The sequence below is a fragment of the Aegilops tauschii genome, chromosome 5, assembly GCF_002575655.3.
Source record: "Aegilops tauschii subsp. strangulata cultivar AL8/78 chromosome 5, Aet v6.0, whole genome shotgun sequence".
Lineage (NCBI taxonomy): Eukaryota > Viridiplantae > Streptophyta > Magnoliopsida > Poales > Poaceae > Aegilops > Aegilops tauschii.
In genome coordinates, this window is record NC_053039.3 from 521,778,544 (window position 1) to 521,799,553 (window position 21,010).

The 21,010-nt window shown below is 49.2% G+C and overlaps 1 long non-coding RNA gene across 1 annotated transcript; it reads left to right on the forward strand.

Moving 5' to 3' along the window:
- Window positions 1–17,335: 17,335 nt before the first annotated feature.
- Window positions 17,336–18,290, forward strand: LOC109756416 (uncharacterized). The gene is made up of 2 exons (XR_005758226.3): window positions 17,336–17,787; window positions 18,000–18,290. It is a non-coding gene; the product is annotated as an uncharacterized lncRNA (long non-coding RNA).
- The last annotated feature ends 2,720 nt before the right edge of the window (window positions 18,291–21,010 follow it).

Consider the following 21,010-nt stretch of genomic DNA (forward strand, 5'->3'; position numbering starts at 1 on the left):
CAGGCGGCCTCCGGAGAGGCCGGCTCCTAGCAGTCGGCCCACGGCACCCCAAAGTCTACACCCCATTAAGAAGACGAGACAGGGTGAGGCTACAGTGTAGCCCATCACCCCCGTATCCAGGGCCGGGCGTGGCCACAGTGCTCCGTACAGGCAGAGATCTCCGCCTGGCGTGGCACTGTTGCCACTCCGCCCCTGACGTCACTCCTATCAGGCGGAGCCCTGCTCCCACGACCGCCTGTCGGTACGGCCTGAAGACTGCGGGCCCTACCAGGCAGCGAGAGCCCGGAAGACGGCAGAAGCTTCACCAGTCGGACCCGAGGGAGGCCGGCTCCTAGCAGGCGGCTCGTTCCTACCTCGGGGCCCGTGCACCACTAACCTAACAAGACCCGGAGTGGCTACAGTAATCTCCCACCAGGCGGCGGGACTGTAGCCACGCCCCCTGACCAAGCCTACGTCATCAGCATCACGGCTACAGTAATCAGCAGCCGGCAAGACCCGCGAGCGGCGGGAGCGGCCTATCGGCGCCGTACCAGACCAGTCGGTGGGACCCACCAGGCGGCGGGCCCCAGCAGCCGGCGGAGAAGCCGGCGACCAGAGACACTGACAGCCGGGTCCTACACCCGGCCGGATTACCATTGTACCCCCGGGGGGTAGGCCTATATAAGCCCCCAGGACACCCATGCAAAGGGTTGGAACCTGTTAGAATTAGACTCACACCTAGGGGAAGAGGAGAGCAAGCCCTGCCTTCTTCTACCTCTAGCATACAGCTCGAGGAGCACCATTGTACTCACTAGTGCCTTAGTGATCATGCGGAGACCCCGCAAAGCAGGACTAGGGGTGTTATCTCCTAGGAGAGCCCCGAACCTGGGTAAAGTGCGCCGACGTTCGTGTCTACGCCTCATCCCGCTTCCAGGCACCGGTGACGTTCTACTCGCTCCCACCATGATAAGCCATCCATTGGCATATGTCGCACCCAACCCCCAACACTACGTCTAAACATGATCAACTAGCCGGATCATTATTGCATCGCCGGACAAAAGCTCATAGTTTATCAAAGGTTCATCAGCCGCTAGTGCAAATTCATACTATAAGTACTTAGAACATAGATAAAACATAAATAAAACGGGCAAGGGCGGAGGAAATTATCATTTCCTCGCCAGCCCCTTCCCCTTCCCCTTTCGTTCGTTGGCGCGGTTGTGCCCCTCCTCCATGTAGGCGTCGTTGCGCGGAGGTGCGACTTCGTCGGAGCTAGAGGTGGAGTCGTCCGTCAAGTCGGAGTCGGAGCTGCATCTTTTGCCCGACAGCCTGCGAAGAAGGTTGCCCTACTCTTTGCATGGCGGACCGTCTCCTTCTTTGCCTCGCGCTCCGACAACTCGATGGCGAGTCAAGGCACCTTGGCATTCTTGCGACGGAGGCGCCGTGCATCCGTCTCCGCCATCGTGAGAGAGCGACGGAGGACCGATGCGAGAAGCACAGCCTCGGGATCGGCCGGCGCGCGGACAACGCATACCTAGCCACTGCCCTCTCGCTCTCCTGCTGCAGCTCGCGCCGGGCTGCTCGTGCCTCGAACTCGGGCGTCCTCGTGCGCGCTGGCCCCGACGCAGGCACGAGGACCCAACAGTGGTCGGGTACCATGTCTGGAGCAGAGGGTGGTGGTGGGCAGCATGCCTGAGGGACTGGAGCGGAGCGGCCGGAGCTGCATGCCGGGCGGGATGGGCCGGTGACGTCGCTGATGTTGCGTCGACGGGCACCAGCTGCTAACAAAGTAAATATGCCTTGGTCGAGCTGGGAACACCTCAATGCGATGCGGAGGGCGACCTCCTCCACATCGCCGGGCTCCGCTTCGCGCCGCAGGCTGGCCCAGTCATCGCCAGAGCCGGATTACCCACTGGAGCGAGCGCAGCTTCGGTCGCCGGTCATTGAATGAGTTCGGAGGGGATCAGAAGTGGCGTGGACGGAGAGGGGTCTGAAGTGCACCGCGGTCTAAGGTTTTTGGATGAGGAAATTTGTGGGGCATACGTGGGCCAGGCTGGGCCAAGCCGACATGGCGGACGCGCCCGGACCACTTCATATCCGTCCCATATTTGGGCTGGAAATGAGGGGTGTCGGACAGCCCAGTCGTTTGACGACGGTTTAAGGCCCCCGACTGGGTCGGTTTTTCACGACCGGTCAGTGACGGGGCCGTCCACCCGGGCATTTGGGGACGGTTTGGGATGCCTGGCTGTAGATGCTGTAGTTTTTTTTTATAGAAAATGGGCAGCACACTTTCATTCGTACATGACTTGTTCATCTATTTATATATAAAAAGTAAATGATGGGTTAATTAGAAGCGAGAGAATTAGTCTAAAAATTCCACGTTAATTAGAAAATACTAGCTCTTGATTTGGTGGGTCTTTTAAAATTATAATCATGTATCCGTTAGATATGCGTAACATATATAGCATCACAAGTCCTTGCCATGTCATACCTTTATTTATTTTACATACATGCTAACGTGCAGTACTTGGTCTGTTACGAAAAATCAATTTTTTTACCCCGTGGGAAAAAAACTCACGTATCCATCACGTGAACACACATCCCCCACATCCTTTTTGTAGGTACCCATCCCACGTCCTTAATCCCGGGAAGAAAAAAAATCTCACGTATCCATCATGTGAACACAGATCTCCCATATCCTTTTTGTACGTATTCCCATGTCCTTAATCCAGGGAGAAAGTAAAGAGGAACTTCTTCTTTTCTACTCCAAATTGGAAATATGTGTCCTTTGATTTATGAGATCAAAAAATCACAAGCATCATATCTCAAAAGTTACTTATTAACAATGAATATGAAACAAATCACCCACCTATGCCATACCAAATTTTCCCTACCATAACAAAATTTTCCCGCATATTGTATCGATCCATGTTGGAGCCTCTCGGTTCTAAAAAGGAGCTACCGGGTATCGATCGATGTTACAGCCTCTGGTCTAAAAAGGAGCTACGGGGTGCCCTAATAAGGTTTAGGTCGTTTCTAAGGAAAAATTAGGTTTTGGCCGCCGCTATGACATCCTGTATGCGTCCCTTACATGCAGATCAAGCCACCTTGCTATAATGCTATTAACTTGCCGGAAGTACTCTGTTTCATACAGCGAGCTCCTGCGCCACTGTGGAAGATGCGCCCAAAGTATGAAGGTGGTCCGGCAACGAATTTTCCCTCGAGGTCCTTCCCCATGGTGCAAGCGGGAGCCATCACCGTCTAGTATGCACGTCTCTGACGCTCAGCGATTAGTGTGTTTGCTGTTGTCCGATGATCTTCATGAGGAGGTCAAATCTATTCGTCTAATTCTTGTCTTGATTGACTATTAGGAATTAACCCGGAATACTGAGAAGTGAAAATATTGCGGCAGTTACGTTGATGGACTCCCATCCTGCATGTACGCTGCTCGCTCATGCAAGAAGACGTGATGCATGCACAAGCCCAGATCTAGGAACTCAGCAACGGTTTGCTACATCAGCCCCTGAATCACCCACAATGAATCGCCAAGAACCGAGGACAAATTAATTGAACTGCAGACGAAAATTACAGAGGTAATACTCCCGTCTACATCTACTTCTACATCTGTATGTATTTAACTGAAAGGCAAATAGTAGTGCAACGAGCATTACATGTTCATGTAAGGTAAATATCAGTGGTGTGCCTCTGAATCCATGTAAGCTTGTGAAACAAATTTTTTTTTTTACGAAAACAGGTTGTGAAACATATTTGGTTATATATATACCTACGTTGTCTCTACAAATATCAAGAAATCAAAGGAGGGAAATGGGCCAAAACTGAGTTGTTGTTAGTTAGCTAGAGACGGTGACCTGAATTTGGTTTCTTGCTACCTCTGTACTGGAGTAAATTGCAAAAAACTACTACAATTGTGGACTCTAAATCAAAAAACCACCACCATTCCTTTTTTTGCAAAAACCATCAGGTATTCAGTAATCCTTTTGAAAAAACACTAATCGATCAATAAGCAGCTTTTAACACAGAATCTGAATACTGTTAAGTCGATAGGGGCTTTGACTCGCGCGGCAGCGCCAGCCACGGTAGCTTGGTCTGCCCGCACGCGCGCCCGCCGGTGCAGCTGGGTCCCCCGAGCCCACCGCCCCCGCCCTGCGCCGCCGTCGGACATGGCGCACCGCCCGCCGCTGCAGCTCCTGCCCGCCATGGACGCCGCTCTGGACGACGCTTGGCTCGTCGGAAGCCAACCAGCGCCAGCACTGGACGCGGAGTTCTTATGCTGCTCCACCTCGTGCAAGCTGTGCACGTGCACCGCCTATATGCTCAAATGGATTAGCAGTAGGCCGGACGCCTCCTTTCCGCCATGGTCGAGCTCCCAAGAGGCCCTCCTCTGATCAAACACCTAGCAGGCAGCGTGGCAAGACGCGGCTGCGCCGCCGGGGTAGTGCGCCACTGGGTCTTCAAGGTCCTTGACAACGTCCACGGCCACCCCATGCTCCTCAACCTCCCAGATAACGGGCATCGCCGTGCTGGCCGCATACTTCGGCCGAGCTGTCACCGCCGCGTGGTGGCTACCACCGCGCCGCCTCTGCGTCCGAGCCGCCGTGCAGGCCCGAGACCTCGGCTCACGCCCTGGCCATCGTGCTGCTCCGGGCCGCTGCACGCGTCCGAGCGCCGGGCTCGCCGTTCGCCATGCGCACGCAGCGCCATCTGGTGCACGGGTGCTCCCGGAGGTGGTCAGGTCGTTCAATCCATCCGCCAGTACATAGCTGGCTAGCCTCCGTATGAATCAATCAAGCAGCTTGTCGTACACCTGTACGTGCGTATGTATTCACGCGCGAACAACGACGGGTTCCGGCGTTGATGTGGCTCACCTCGACGGCTTCGCTCCACGGCTCGGTGCTCGTCGTCTCCAAGCTCCCGATCTTGCCCAGCTCGGTGCGGCACCCGATGAACCTCCTGGAGACGCGAGGAAGCAAAGAACGTGGTCCAGAGCTAACCGGAGCTGGAGATCGTGCGGTATAAGATCCACCGGCTTTGACCTCCGATCGAGCCATGGCCGCAGCTATGTGGCTTGCGGACGCGCACAGAAAGAGGAGAGGAAGAGGAAAAGAGGGCGGCGGGCGGCGGGCGCAAGGAGCAGCGGCGGCGGTGCGAGCTGCCCAGACGTGGCGGCGGGGCCGGCCGGTGCGCACGAGGGCGGCGCTGCCGTATCGACCCCATCGGCGGCGGCAACGCTAACTGTAGTGGGGTGGGTCCCAAGTCAACCTAACGGGTGATCCAAACGGTGTGACGAGCGCCGTCTTCACTCGCGCCACGTGGCACCTGACAGTAGGACCTACTCGTCAGGTTTTCAATCAAATTGCTCTAATTGACCTACGAGCGTTTTTCGCAAACTGTCAGCACAATAGTGATGGGTTTTTGCAAAAAAGACGAATGATGGTGGTTTTTTGATTTAGGGTCCGCAATTGTGATGGTTTTTTGTAATTTACTCTCTGTACTGCGTGATGAATGCATGTGATGAGCAAAGAGTGTTGCTTTGTTAACACAGGGAATCAAGATTGTTGTTTATTTGACTGTTATTTGAGCAATACCTTAACTACTCATCGATGGATGTATTGTTTGTTCCCAATGACCATTATTTTATAATTTAGTTAATCACTCGAGTGAATCTGGCATACCAGCATGGCATCAATCACATGCCATGATCTCTCTCTAAGACTAAATTTATTTCTAACATATTTAAGCCTACATATATGCTCAGTTAAACAATTATTTTCCCAACTCGAAAACAAGTCGATCGTTTCTTGGCAGAAAATTCGTCAGTTGAACCATGCAGGTTTGAGGCATCGAGCTCCCTTGATGTTGTTTCATTTAGTGTACTTGAGATATTACCGATATATAACACAACCTAACTTCCTCGGTCAGCGTATATATAGATACATCTTTTTAGGAAAAGATCTCATCTAGGAACAACATATATACATGCACGCACGTACTTGGCACAACATACACCAACACATGTTTTTTTTTTAAATGCCATGATCTCATATTCCTTAACTTTTCATTGCAGGTCTGTGTCACTCTTTACCAATGTTTTATTACCAACAAATATTAATTTTTATTGTCAACTATTTAAGTTCACTGTTGGGCTCTTTCTCTTTTACATTTTCCATTTTGAACTTTGTGCAGATATTATGTCGATCATCGAGGAGCATAAAATTCCTTATCATACCAACATGTGTTTCAACATCATAATTATTTTGCAACCACCGAGTCGAAGTGTACGCAACCTACATGTTCAGATCTTGAAGGGGGGCATGGTTTTAAAACTTCACCTAAAATGCCTTTGGACCGACAAGGATATAGGTATAATAGTACATCGTGCATGGACGAAACAACCATCGTGTTCATGTAAAATTAGCTATGATGCCTACACAATTCACATTCAACAAATGGTCTATTAATAGACTTATAATTAATTCACTTTCTTTTCTACCGCTTAAGCAATACTCAATATAATGAACTATGGCATTATTCATATATGTGTTGATCCAGCTGAAATTCTCTCCACCTCATGCACATCAATTTCTTTTATAATCTTTTCTCTTCCATGCTATCATAAGGAATTGATCCAATAGTTTATGCCTTTTGTATTTTGAAGTGCAACGGAATCAAATGTATTCATGGTGTTCACAAAGAAAGAAGATGGCATTTAACCTACATACATGGGCATTTTGAATTTGAAAAGTAATTAAATCTCCCTCTAAAGATTTTTGGTTTCATATATCCAAGCCAAGATTAACAAGTCAGGTTTCAAAGTGCATTATTATTTACAGACTAACTTGCAACATCCCAAAGCCATTCCACATTCTTTCCCTATGGTTGCAACCTTGTCTATAATGCTTTAGTCTCAAAATATATAGTTATAAAATCAGTCAATGCCATAATTCATTATTTTTGGTCTGATATAGGATACATATGTGATTGAACTATTGATATCTTGGCCTTCTTTTCAGACAGAGAAATTATAGATAAATATTGATCATCCCATACATTTTTTGACGTGGATGCATGGCACGGGAGATGCTACACGAAATAAGAATATTTATCGGGTTGTCCATGAAGATTGAAACCATGATCAGTAACACATATCAATGTGACAAATTTTGTACTTTTACCCTTATTAAACCTTTGAGGGTTAGTAGTAATCTTTATAAAATAAAGGACATATATACTATGGTTAAAATTAATTTAGTTGTATAATATATTCATTAGCGCCTAAGATGCTTTGAACCAACTATAATAAATGATAGAGTTATATGAACAATTACTTATAAATTCAAATATAGGCCATTTCGTTCGTCCTATTCTGATATTCAGGGCCAAGAGGTACTGAATTCTCTTTTGGATAGGCCCTGAAAGGAGAAGAAAGGCTGAAATGCCAATGGGCCTCTGTCTATTCTCTAATTGACCCGATCCGATAGTACCCGTTTTTGGAACGTCCAGTGCCAAAGTCACTGAATGGTAAGTCACCAATCCAATCCCAGGATAAATAAAAAACATGAGAAACATAAAATTGCATGTATGAAGAGCTATATTTTTATTAGAAGGCCAGAAAAGCTTTTGTACAAAAGCAAACTAAAATTAAAATATTGTAATAGTAGTTGATTAAGATGTTACTACAAATCAAATAATAGGTTCTCACAATGAACTTTATAAAATTCTAGCCCGCGCATCGAGAGGGCCACTTTGCTAGTGGCAGAAATAGCATGATCATTAAGGATAATAGTCTTGCACGCCCCCACATGGTCCCATACTTCTCTCTCTCAATGCAGGAAAAGGAGAAAAACAAAATAAACGCGGCGTGCCGCTCGACGGCTCGCGAGGAGGGGCACGTACCGCCCTCCTGAGCTCAACTAGACTCCTCCTCGCGCTTCACCAAGGCGCGACGGCGGGACGACCCGCTGCCGCCCTCAAAGCGGGCACGACGACGTGGCGGCTGATCACGGCCAACGCTGGAGGAGCTGTCACCGGAGGAAGAGCCACCGAAGCTCGGCGAGCTGCGGACGCCGCCAGGAGCAAGCTCACCTTCGCCTTCGACACGACCGTTGCCAAGGGCCAGCACCTCGTCGCCGTCGTTATCTTCAGGGCAGCACCCGACGCGGCGACCGTCTTCTCCAAACACCCTCACGTAGAGGGTCGAGTCGCCATCAAACTTGAAGTGGAGGGTGCACCGCCGGCCCAGGGTGCGCGCGCGGGCAAACGTCTGCCAACCGCGGGCCAGGGCCACGCTCCCGGTGGCGGAGATTCTCACCGTGACCCAGGAGGCCCTGCTGCAGCAGCCGTCCGCCTGGAGCCAGAGCCCGCCGGGGGCACCGGCCGGCAGTTCGCTGGCGAAGAAGCGGGGAAGCTGGAGCCAGTTGCCGGCTGGATCCACCGACCACACGACAAACTCCGGCAGCACCTCTGCCGAATGAAAGCGTGGACGGGGAGGCCGCGCAGCCACGGCGCGCCTTCCCCCGCTAATCGAGCGGCCTTCACCGCGTGAAGGATCACGACCACAAGGAGACGCTGCAGGAGTTTCAGGGTGCTTGAGGGGACGGCCTCGGCCGCGCTTGGGTGGAGGAGAACCAGGCCCTTCCTGGCGAGCCTTCCCTTTTTCGTGGCCGAGAACCTTTTTGCGGGCGCCATGGAACACGGCGAGCAGCTGGGGGAAGGAGGAAGAAGAAGGAGTGGAGCAAGAAGAGATGGACTACGGGGGCTCGCGCCCCTCCGTACTTATAGCCCACAGGAGGCCAACCGTTGGCCTCCACGATCGCAGGTAATCATGACGCTCTTTGCATGCAGGGACTCGTCAAATCGGGCAGTTGCCGAGGCGGCATGGGGAAGCGGAGGCACCCACGTCCAATCAACCGCCATGCGGCGACCAAGGCCGCAGGCTGTTGGGGCCCGCGGCACTCCGCACTTGCCCTTTCGCTTCGCTGCTAAGGCAAGCCCGAGCGCGCCTTGGGCCCGGGGGCTACTGTCGGTGTTCTGGGAACGAGGGTCCCCAGACTTGCCTGCCTGCGGCCTGCGGCGTGGCTCAAGGGGTGGCCCAGTATGGCCCATCTTCATCAACCCAAGCTCAAGACCCTCGCGAGGGGCCAAGCCTCGCGGGGCGGACGACGCAAGGCTTCCTCGGGAACGGCCTCACCAGGCAGGCTGGCGAGGAGGCGGAGAGATCAAGGCAGGGGGTACCTCGTGAGGTGCCCATGACGCAAGCCATGACGATCAAGGCCAGGCGGGCGCCGGCCTGTGCAGTGTCCTTGTTTCCTCTTTGGTGCAAAGGGGGCAAGCGCAGGCGCGGAGTACCGAGGCATCAAGCAAAGGTTACCATATCGGTGCAACGAGACCAAGACCAGCAGAGCGGTAGGACGGAGGTCACCGTGGAGCCCAAGACGGCGTCATCACCAGCGCTTTTGGCAGCCGAAGACCACCTTTAGTCAGGATAACTTGTACTAGATGTTCCCCTTCAAAATGGCTGTTGTTGGCGCCCTTCCCGCTCAATATTTGGGAAGAGGACCAGGGCCTCTATAAATAGAGTTAGCCACCACAGTAGAGGGGATCGAATCCTTCCCAAGTAGAACACCGCACCAGCTCAAGAACACCTCTCGCGAGGCTGTTCTTCCTTTGTACTGTTCCTCATCAACCCCTGAGGCAATCCGCCACACCACACACTGGATTAGGGTATTACACCACAACGATGGCCCGGACCAGTATAAACCTCGTGTCTCTTGTGTTCTCGACCGTGTAGCTTAGATTCTCAGCGAGGCGTTCGGGCGTGGATCGGTAGGGGGAAGATCTCCGCGCGCACCCCAGAGTTCAAACCTTAAGGGTTTTGCCGGAACCCGATATCCGACAGCTTCGGCGTCCAGGCAGTCGACGATTTAATTCTTCTTAGTGAGGAATCTGTTCTAGAGCTTTTGGGCTGACTCTCCGGGTTGCTGAATTACGTGACTTAAATCGTCTGCATCCGAAGGTCGGACATAGGTCCCTTGAAAATTGGCCCTAAAAGTATCCTCAAGTTCTTCCCAACTTCCAATTGAGTTTTCGGGGAGGCTTTTTAACCAGTGCCGAGCTGGACCTTTCAACTTGAGGGGCAGATATTTAATGGTGTGGAGATCATCTCCGCAAGCCATGTGGATGTGAAGAATAAAGTCCTCAATCCAGACCCCACGGTCTTTCGTTCCGTCGTATGCTTCTATGTTTACGGGTTTAAATCCCTCTGGAAATTCATGATCCAGCACCTCATCGGTGAAGCACAGGGGGTGTGCGGCACCCCTGTATTTGGATGCTTCCGACGGTTGTAGTGTTCAGTCTTGATTCCGAGTTGTTATTCGATCAGTATAATCGTTTGGGCGTCCCTGATCCTATGTCGGAGCACGCCTCCTAGATCCATAGATGGACCTGGCCATACCGACTTTTTTGTCCAGGTGCTCACGTAAATCATGCGCTGACTTGTGTGCGGCATGATTAGCCGCTTTGTCTTGGCCACAGGGTGGTCGGTCCGGCCGGTCGGCCGTATTATTTTTTGGCGGTATGGGCTTTATAACCTCGTCGTCGAATTCGGGCAGAAGCTTGTGTTTTGGGTAGCTCTTGGTGTGGCGATCGCCGCCGTATTTTTCATCAGTGTCGAGCACTTTGTTCCATCTTCGGTTGAGCGTATCCTGTGCGGCCTTAAGCCTTTGCTTCTGCTTCTTCAAGCTCCTCGCGGTGGCAATAAGCACTTCGCGAAGGTCTTCTTGTTCCAATTGCTTTTCCGGGATGATGAATGCATCGTCGCCCGGACTGTTCTCCTCTCCGGAGACAGGTTTGTGAGTTTTATCTCTGCCGTCACTATGATCGGACGGCGGCCCCGGACTATGTTCGATGCCCCTGGTTCATCCTGCTCCATCGCTGGGTCCATGGGGTCGACCGGGGTATTATTTGTTCTTGTGCTGTTATCGCTGTTTTTACTGTGGCGGGATTTGGAGCGGCGCCGACGCCGTCGCTTTGGTTGCTCTTCAAGGGGATTATCCTCCGCTGCATCCTTCCGTTCCTCGCTGTTGTCTTCTTTGGGTGTATCCACCATGTATATATCATAGGATGAAGTGGCTGTCCAGCGCCGTGTGGGCGGTGGTTCCTGTTCCTCTCCGGCATCGTCGTCCATACCGTCGATGTCTTCGGAGTCGAAATCAAGCATGTCGGTTAAGTCGTCGACAGTGGCTATTAAGTGGGTGGTGGGTGGGTAACAAATTTCTTCGTCGTCCGCTCCCCACTCAAGCCGGACATAGTTCAGCCAAGAGTCTCCTGACAGGGAGAGAGATTTTAACGAATTTAGCACGTCGCCCATGGGCGAGTGTTGAAAGATATCCGCGGAGGTAAACTCCATGATCGGTGCCCAATCAGATTCTATAGGCATGGATGCACGCGGTTCGGAGCCTATGGCCGGAGACGAGTCCGAGGGTCCGATGACACAGACCTCGTTGGAGGTGAGATCTGTGTTCGGCTCTATCGCCGATGAGTATGCGGCCTCCATGGCGGGGTCCATCCACCCGTCCTCGGATGGCACGATCTGCTTCGGATTAATAGCCGGGGCAGCTGCAGGTGTGATCTCCTGAACAAAGTCCGATGGCAGATCTAAGTCATACTCATCGTGACTGTTCAGCGCACCCGCCATGGGCTCGAATCCATCAAAGATCAAGTCTCCGCGGATGTGGGCAGTATAGTTCAAGCTTCCAAACCTGACCTGATGGCCAGGGGCGTAGCTATCGATCTGCTCCAGATGGCCAAGCGAGTTGGCTCGCAGTGCGAAGCCGCCGAATACGAAGATCTGTCCGGGGAGGAAAACCTCACCTTGGATCGCATCGTTACAGATGATTGAAGGAGCCATCAAGCCTTATCGTGAAGACACAGTGGAACTCTCAATGAAAGCACCAATGTCGGTGTCAAAACCGGCGGATCTCGGGTAGGGGGTCCCGAACTGTGCATCTAAGGCTAATGGTAATAGGAGGCGGGGGACACAATGTTTACCCAGGTTCGGGCCCTCTCGATGGATGTAATACCCTCCTTCCTGCTTGATTGATCTTGATGATATGAGTATTACAAGAGTTGATCTACCACGAGATCGTAGAGGCTAAACCCTAGAAGCTAGCCTATGATTATGATTGTTGATCTTGGTCCTACGGACTAAACCCTCCGGTTTATATAGACACCGAAGGGGGCTAGGGTTACACAGAGTCGGTTACAGAGAAGGAGATCTACATATCCGAATCGCCAAGCTTGCCTTCCACGCAAAGGAGAGTCCCATACGGACACGGGACGAAGTCTTCAATCTTGTATCTTCATAGTCCAACAGTCCGGCCAAAGTATATAGTCCGGCTGTCCGAGGACCCCCTAATCTAGGACTCCCTCAGCCGCTTCATCCAACAATACCGCCGAATCAAAGTAAGACGTTGGTGGTAAACAGTATGACTATTATCGCCCACAACTCTTTGTGTTCTACTCGTGCATATCATCTACGCATAGACCTGGCTCGGATGCCACTGTTGGGGAAAGTAGCATGCAATCTCAAAAAATTTCCTACGATCACGCAAGATCTATCTAGGAGATGCATAGCAACGAGACGGGGAGCGTGTGTCCACGTACCATCGTAGACCGAAAGCATAAGCGTTAGATTAACGTGGTTGATGTAGTCAAATGTCTTCACGATCCAACCGATCCAAGTACCGAACGTACGGCACCTTCGTGTTCAGCACATGTTCAACTCGATGACGTCCCTCGAACTCTTGATCCAATAGAGGGTCGAGGGAGAGCTCCGTTAGCACGATGGCGTGGCGACGGTGATGGTGATGTGATCCGCACAGGGCTTCGCCTAAGCACTACGACGCTATGACCGGAGGAGTAAACTGTGGAGGGGGGCACCGCACACGGCTAAGAGAATATCTGTTGTGCCTTTGGGGTGCCCCCCGCCCCCATATATAAAGGAGGAGAGGGAGGAGGCCGACCAAGGGGCGCGCCATGGGGGGGGGGAACCGACTAGGACTCCTAGTCCTATTCGCCCCCTTCCTTCCAACAGAGGGGGAAAGGGGGAAGGAGAGGAGAGGAAGAGGGAAAGGGAAAGGGGGGCTGCGCCCCCTCTCCTTCCGATTCGGACTCCCCTTAGGGGGGCGCCTCCCCCTTGTGGGCTGTCCCCTCTTCTCTCCCATGGCCCATGAGGCCCATGATTTCCCCCAGGGGGTTCCGGTAACCCCTCGGTACTTCGGTAAAATACCCGAATCACTCGGAACCATTCTGATATCCGAATACAACCTTACAATATATGAATCTTTACCTCTCGACCATTTCGAGACTCCTCATCATGTTTGTGATCTCATCCGGGACTTCGAACAAATTTCGGTCACCAAAACACATAACTCATAATACAAATCATCATCGAACGTTAAGCGTGCGGACCCTACGGGTTCGAGAACTAAGTAGACATGACCGAGACACATCTCCGGTCAATAACCAATAGTGGAACCTGGATGTTGATATTGGTTCCTACATATTCTACGAAGATCTTTATCGGTCAAACCGCATAACAACATACGTCATTCCCTTTGTCATCGGTATGTTACTTGCCCGAGATTCGATCGTCGGTATCATCATACCTAGTTCAATATCGTTACCGGCAAGTCTCTTTACTCGTTCCGTAATGCATCATACCACAACTAACTCATTAGTCACATTGCTTGCAAGGCTTATAGTGATGTGCATTACCGAGAGGGCCCATAGATACCTCTCCAATACTCGGAGTGAGAAATCCTAATCTCAATCTATGCCAACTCAACAAACACCTTCCGAGACACCTATAGAGCATCTTTATAATCACCCAGTTACGTTGTGACGTTTGATAGCACACAAGGTGTTCCTCCGATATTCGGGAGTTGCATAATCTCATAGTCAGAGTAATATGTATAAGTCATGAAGAAAGCAATAGCAATAAAACTAAACGATCATAATGCTAAGCTAACGGATGGGTCTTGTCCATCACACCATTCTCTAATGATGTGATCCCGTTCATCAAATGACAACTCATGTCTATGGTTTAGGAAACTTAACCATTTTTTATTAACGAGGTAGTCAAGTAGAGGCATACTAGGGACACTCTGTTTTGTCTATGTATTCACACATGTACTAAGTTTCCGGTTAATACAACTCTAGCATAAATAATAAACATTTATCATGATATAAGGAAATATAAATAACAACTTTATTATTGCCTCTAGGGCATATTTCCTTCAGTGGATTGGTAGAAATACTTTTGTTAAGGTTTGTGATTCCCGAAGCATGCACGTATGGTGAACCGTTATGTGATGAAGTCGGAGCATGGTTTATTTTTGATTGTCTTCCTTATGAGTGGCGGTCGGGGACGAGCGATGGTCTTTTCTACCAATCTATTCCCCCAGGATCATGCGTATTAGTACTTTGTTTTGATGGCTAATAAACTTTTGCAATAAGTAGCGAGTTCTTTATGACTAATGTTGAGTCCATGGATTATACACACTCTCACCCTTCCATCATTGCTAGCCTCTTCGGTACCGTGCATTGCCCTTTCTCACCTCGAGAGTTAGTGCAAACTTCGCAGGTGCATCTAAACCCCGTGATATGATACGCTCTATCACACATAAGCCTCCTTATATCTTCCTCAAAACAGCCACCATACCTACCTATCATGGCATTTCCATAGCCATTCCAAGATATATTGCCATGCAACTTCCATCATGAACATATACATGACTTGAGCATTCATTATCATATTGCCTTGCATGATCATAAGATAGCTAGTATGATATTTTCATGGCTTGTCCGTTTTTTGATATCTTTGCTATGCTAGATCATTGCACATCCTGGTACACTGCCAGAGGCATTCATATAGAGCCATACTTTGTTCCAGATATCGACTTGTAATATTGAGTTGTAAGTAAATAAAAGTGTGATGATCATCATTATTAGAGCATTGCCCCAGTGAGGAAAGGATGATGGAGGCTATGATTCCCTCACGCCAGGATGAGACTTCGGACTTACAAAAATAAAAAGAGGCCAAAGAGCCGAAAATAAAAAAAGAGGCCAAAGAGACCAAAATAAAAAATAAAAAAAGAAAAAGAAAAAATGAGAGAAAAAGAGAGAAGGGGCAATGTTACTATCCTTTTACCACACTTGTGCTTCAGAGTAGCACCATGTTCTTCATATAGAGAGTCTCTTGAGTTATCACTTCCATATACTAGTGGGAATTTTCATTATAGAACTTGGCTTGTATATTCCGATGATGGGCTTCATCAAATGCCCGAGGTCTTCATGAGCAAGCAAGTTGGATGCACACCCACTTAGTTTTCAGTTTGAGCTTTCATACACTCATAGCTCTTAGTGCATCCGTTGCATGGCAATCCCTACTCCTCGCATTGACATCAATTGATGGGCATCTCCATAACCCATTGATTAGCCGCGTCGATGTGATACTTTCTCCTTTTTTGTCTTCTCCATGCAACCTCCACCATCATATTCTATTCCAACTATAGTGCTATATCCATGGCTCACGCTCATGTATTGCGTGAAAGTTGAAAAGGCTTGAGAACATTAGAAGTATGAAACAATTTCTTGGCTTGTCATCGGGGTTGTGCATGATGAAATACTTTGTGTGGTGAAGATGGACCATAGCCAGACTATATGATTTTGTAGGGATAGCTTTCTTTGGCCATGTTATTTTGAAAAGACGTGATTGCTTTATTAGTATATCTGAAGTATTATTGTCTTTATGTCAAATGATAGAATATTGCTTTGAATCACTTGTATCTTAATATTCATGCCATGATTAGATTATATGATCAAGATTATGCTAGGTAGCATTCCACATCAAAAATTACCTTTTTATCATTTACCTTTAGGACGAGCAGGAATTAAGCTTGGGGATGCTGATACGTCTCCGTTGTATCTATAATTTTTGATTGTCTCATGCCAATATTCTACAACTTTCATATACTTTTGGCAACTTTTTATACTATTTTTGGGACTAACATATTGATCCAGTGCCCAGTGCCAGTTCCTGTTTGTTGCATATTTTTTGTTTCGCAGAATATCCATACCAATCAAAGTCCAAACGCGATAAAAACTTACGAAGTTTTTTTTGGAATATATGTGATTTTTGGGAAAAAGAATCAACGCAAGACAGTGCCCGAGGGGCCAACAAGCCCTAGGGGTGCGCCCCTACCCTGGGCGTGCCTAAGGGGCTTGTGGACACCCCGTAAGGCGGTTGGTGCCCTTCTTCGGCCGCAAGAAAGCTAATATCCGGATAAAAATCGTGTTAAAATTTCATCCAAATCGGAGTTACGGATCTCTGGGAATTTAAGAAGCGGTGAAAGGCCAGAATCGGGAGCGCAGAAACAGAAGGAAACACACACACACATAGAGAGAGAGAGAGAAAGAGAGAGAGAGAGAGAGAGAGAGAGAGAGAGAAAGAGAGAAAGAGAGAAAGAGAGAGAGATCCAATCTCGGAGGGGGCTCCCGCCCCTCCGCCGCCATGGAGGCCAAGGACCAGAGGGGAAACCCTCCTCCCATCTAGGGGGAGGTTAAGGAAGAAGAAGAAGGAGGAGGGGGGCTCTCTCCCCCTCTCTACTGGTGGCACCGGAACACCGCCGGGCAATCATCGTGTGACGACGATCTACACCAACACCTCCGTCATCTTCCCCAATGATAACCCACAAGTATAGGGGATCGCAACAATTTTCGAGGGTAGAGTATTCAACCCAAATTTATTGATTCGACACAAGGGGAGCCAAAGAATATTTGCAAGTATTAGTAGCTGAGTTGTCAATTCAACCACACCTGGAGATTAATTATTTGCAGCAAAGTGATCAGTAGCAAAGTAGTATGATAGTTTTGATAGTAGTAGCAACAACAATAATAACAGTAACAGTGATAGCAATGATTTTGTAGGAAGTGCAATAGGAACAGCAACAATAGTAACTTAGCAAAAACAATATAAGAGAAATTCGTAGGCATTGGATCGGTGAATTCGTTCGATGATATCGAGAAGTAAGAAAGGAACGTTCCACCAGGCTCTCTTAGAGTTTAGCGACTCTCGACCGTCCGATCGATTTCCTGATGCGTTTTCGCCCGTCGGATCTCGCTTTGGGACGATCTGGACCGCTGGATCAAAAACTGATGATATAGCAATGAGTAGCGTCGATCGCCGTGCCACCGCTTGTAAAACTGGACGGCCGCCGAGGGCATTTTGGTCATTTCGCATACGGGTATAAATCAACGGCAAACTCCCGTGCTAAAACCTAGCGGCCTCCTCATCCTCCCACACGCGCGCCTCCTTCCTCCTCTCGCACCCGCGCCTCCCTCTCCTCTTCCTCTCGCCCCTCGCGCCGCCACTACTGCCTCCTTCCCCGCCGCCGCTCGGCCTCCTACCCTCATGTCCTCCTCCTTCCACCCCCTCCGATCTGGCGCCACCCAAACCCCAACCCCCCGCCCTGGCTCCGGCTCCCGCCGGAGGGTAGGAGGAATGGCGAGGCGAGGCAAAGGCGGCGGCGTATGGGACGTGGCGTGGGGAGGTGTGGCCCAGGGGGTCGGCGCAGCCACGGCTTCTCGTCGTCTCCGCCGTCACCTGGGCGCTGCCATGGGAGAGCTCGAGCTCGAAGGGGGAGCAGCGGGGAGAGGAACGTGAGGCCATGGGGGAGGAAGAAGATGGCCCCCCTCGTTCCCAAGGTTGGTCTTCGCGTGACGCTGGTTAAGGTAGTTTCTTTCCTCGAATCCAATTTCTTTTGGTTGCCGTCGGTGTTCTTGACTAATTTTGGATCTCGTTTGCCTACAGATCTTTCTATTCTTGCTCCCTATGCGTCAGATATGTTGTTGTGTTCCTTGATCTGTAATTGCTTGTTGTTTTCAAGTGTCTCAGTTTTGGTTACCTGAAGCTAATCCATGAATTGCTCCTTTCCCCCTTGCAGGTTGGTCTGCTGTCAGCAGGTGCTCATGTTTCTCGTCGGTTCGTCCTGCTGCCTCTTCGGTCATCGCTCTACAGGTCAACCCATTTTCTCCTTGACCTCTCAGCTCTCCAGGCCTGCGCTTGCGTTATTGCGGTCGTGTATCTTCCTTGTGTTCTTATTGGTAGAAAGCTGGCGTCTAAGAGTGTCATTCTTTGCTTGTATTTTTGTGCTTTTGTCACTTATATGAATCTTGGTGGGACCTAATTTCCTTCTATACATTTCTGCCATGTGATGCTGATTTGTTTGTTGGAACTGCTCGCATGTGCCATGTTGTTGGAGCTACCGAACAAGCCACTATCGTTGCAGATATCCGTTGGACAGTAGTTGTAGTAGTCAGGTGACGACAAGATGCAGCCATTTGTATGGCTTGTTTGTTTTGTTTTCTTGTTTGCCTGTCTTGTTCTTCAGGCTATGAAAGAGGCCAATGGCGTGGCAAATAGAGTCCATAAAAATTGTTCGTTACCATGCAGCTGGGGTAGATGTGTTGTCAGGAAGGTGCAATCTGTATAAAACATGGCCTCTGTCTATGTCTTTGTCTGGTTCATTAGTCATGCTCTTCTTCGGCCATCCTTCGTTAGTTTATTTATTTCATTTATTATGTGTAGATCTAGGAGAGATGCCTATGATCATTCCTTTCCTGCCAATGTCATATTTTCCCCCTATCAACGAGGCGATTCTCTTTATAAAGCATGGCTTGCATTTCAGATGAATAGGTTGCTATATTACTAGAGTAGTGCTTGATCTGGTCTTCTACCATTGGACTCGTCATGGATTGTTTGTGTTTTCTCAACCTTTTTCCCCGCTGGAAGGAGGGACATCCTTGATCGGAGGGGGCTCTGCAGGGCACATGATGCATATTCTATAAGTATTTTTCTGTGGTTCATTTGTTGTTTCACCCGCTGAACAGTGCTTTGTCAATTTAGGGACATCGCCGGCTATAGCACGATCCAGTACATGGTGCCATATAGGATACTAAGGTCATAGATTCAGATTCGTTTGGCCCCCTAAAGGCAAAGTATGCTTAATTATGAATATGTTGGACTGCTATAGTGTGTTGCCTAATTAGTTACCAGATTAATTTTGGTTCTATTTTTCTGCTGCTGACGGGCGTGCGAATTAAGGTTCAGGGTGTGCCTTGGACTCAGAATTCTTACTATTTTTATACTGGATGTGGTGGTCTTATTAGTTAGTCAGAGCCTCATATGGTTAGGATGCATATCCGGTTAGAACAGAGTCATTCATGCATTCTTAGAATATTTCATGTGTATTTATTTGTTTGAGGTGTGTTTAGCTGATTTCCCTTCGGCCATTTTCATTACATAAAACAAACACTATGGTCGACATCTTTCCCTAATAATAAAGCGGCTATCGCTTCTGCCCCGCCTGTTTACCGTCGCGGCACTTTTGCAAATAGTCCCTGTAGTTTTGGAAATTCAACCCGCTGTCCCTTTACAAGTGAGAAACGTTGGAATTTTGCGTGAGAAACCCTGTAGTTTCTTATATTCAACCCGCAATCCTAAACGTTCTGCAGCGCGAGGAAGATGAGCAGATCGGGCGTGGCGATATGGCGGCTGCGGCGGCAGCTTGCTCCGGTAGCGGCGGCGGCCTGCTCATCCAGAGAAAGAGAGAGACAGGGCGTGAGGGAGAGAGGAAAGAGAGGGGAAAAAGGAGAAGGAGCAGGGGCGCAAGGTGAGGGAGGGATCTGGCGGATGGTGCGGGAGGCGGTCGCCGGCGGTGGCGCCTCTGGTGACGGGCCGGCGGGTAGGGCGGCGAGCTCCTGTTGAGGCGGCGGGGCTTGGTGCGGGCCGGTTCCTCTGGATCGAGCCTTGGCTGTCCCGAGGCGTGCTCTTGCGGGCTTGGATCGGGGGGTGCTCTGCTGTCCCAACTAATCAACTACAGGTCCAGAACAAATCGGCGCTGGATTCGTCGACGTAGCCGCCACCCAGCGCCGGCCATCTCGCCCGAGCACGCGACAAATCAAGGGATGCCAAGGAGGAGCGAATAAGCGAAGCAAGGGGCGAGCGTTCTGCTGCAGTCAAACAGGGCCGATGGGACGCTGCTCGCTGCAGGTCATACAACAAATACAAGGCTGCAGTTGAGCCTGTTCAACAATGGTTCCTGCTCATTGTGGAAATGCCGCACGCCGTGTCTGCCAGCCAAGCCACATCGAGAGAAAGGAGTTGGCGATTAGCAGTAATTGCAAGTTGTAGAACAATATAGCAGACATTTCTCACCTTATCTCCGGTCCGTCTTCTTGCTTCAAGTTTATGTTTCAACATGCATGTCATATGTTCCAATAAATGATGCCTGGGACAAGTACTAATGGCATGGAGACAGTAGAATAATCAATCTAAATAATTCGGTGATAGGTTAGATGTATGTTCCAAATGTATACGTAAACATATATTTCATAAGCCAAGAAATACATGCATCTGAAACACGGCTGACATAGTGTCCGACTGTCAGCGTAAGATGTTCCTCTTTATACTATTCTCATGCAAGTGTCATGTATTGTGTTGTTTATTGGACAAATTCTTCTTACATTGAATCTGCACATGGTAATACTCAAGTGAAATAGTTGGTTTTTTCTAATGATTTAATAGAAAAACTATTTAACTTCAAGATCGTTCAATGTAATTTACCAAATTTAATTCTCTTTGACAAATCACCTTCAACCGAATGAGCTACCTGCACAAGCATATTTGTAGGAAAATAAGGTTAGTTATGCGTTTAGATGTCAAAAGTGTTATCAGAAATTTGATTCATTTGGCATTTCGAAATGAACTACAACTTTCCATTATTAGATGAACATACAAAAACATGCCCTCAGGCAAGAACTGCTTCAGTGAACAGATAACATCAAATAGTCAGCCATGAAAACAACAGAGAAAGGAAATTAAGAAAATATAGAATTTTTTCTCAGGTAATTAAATTAAAAGGAAAATGATTCCACCAAAAGACAGAAGCGTTGT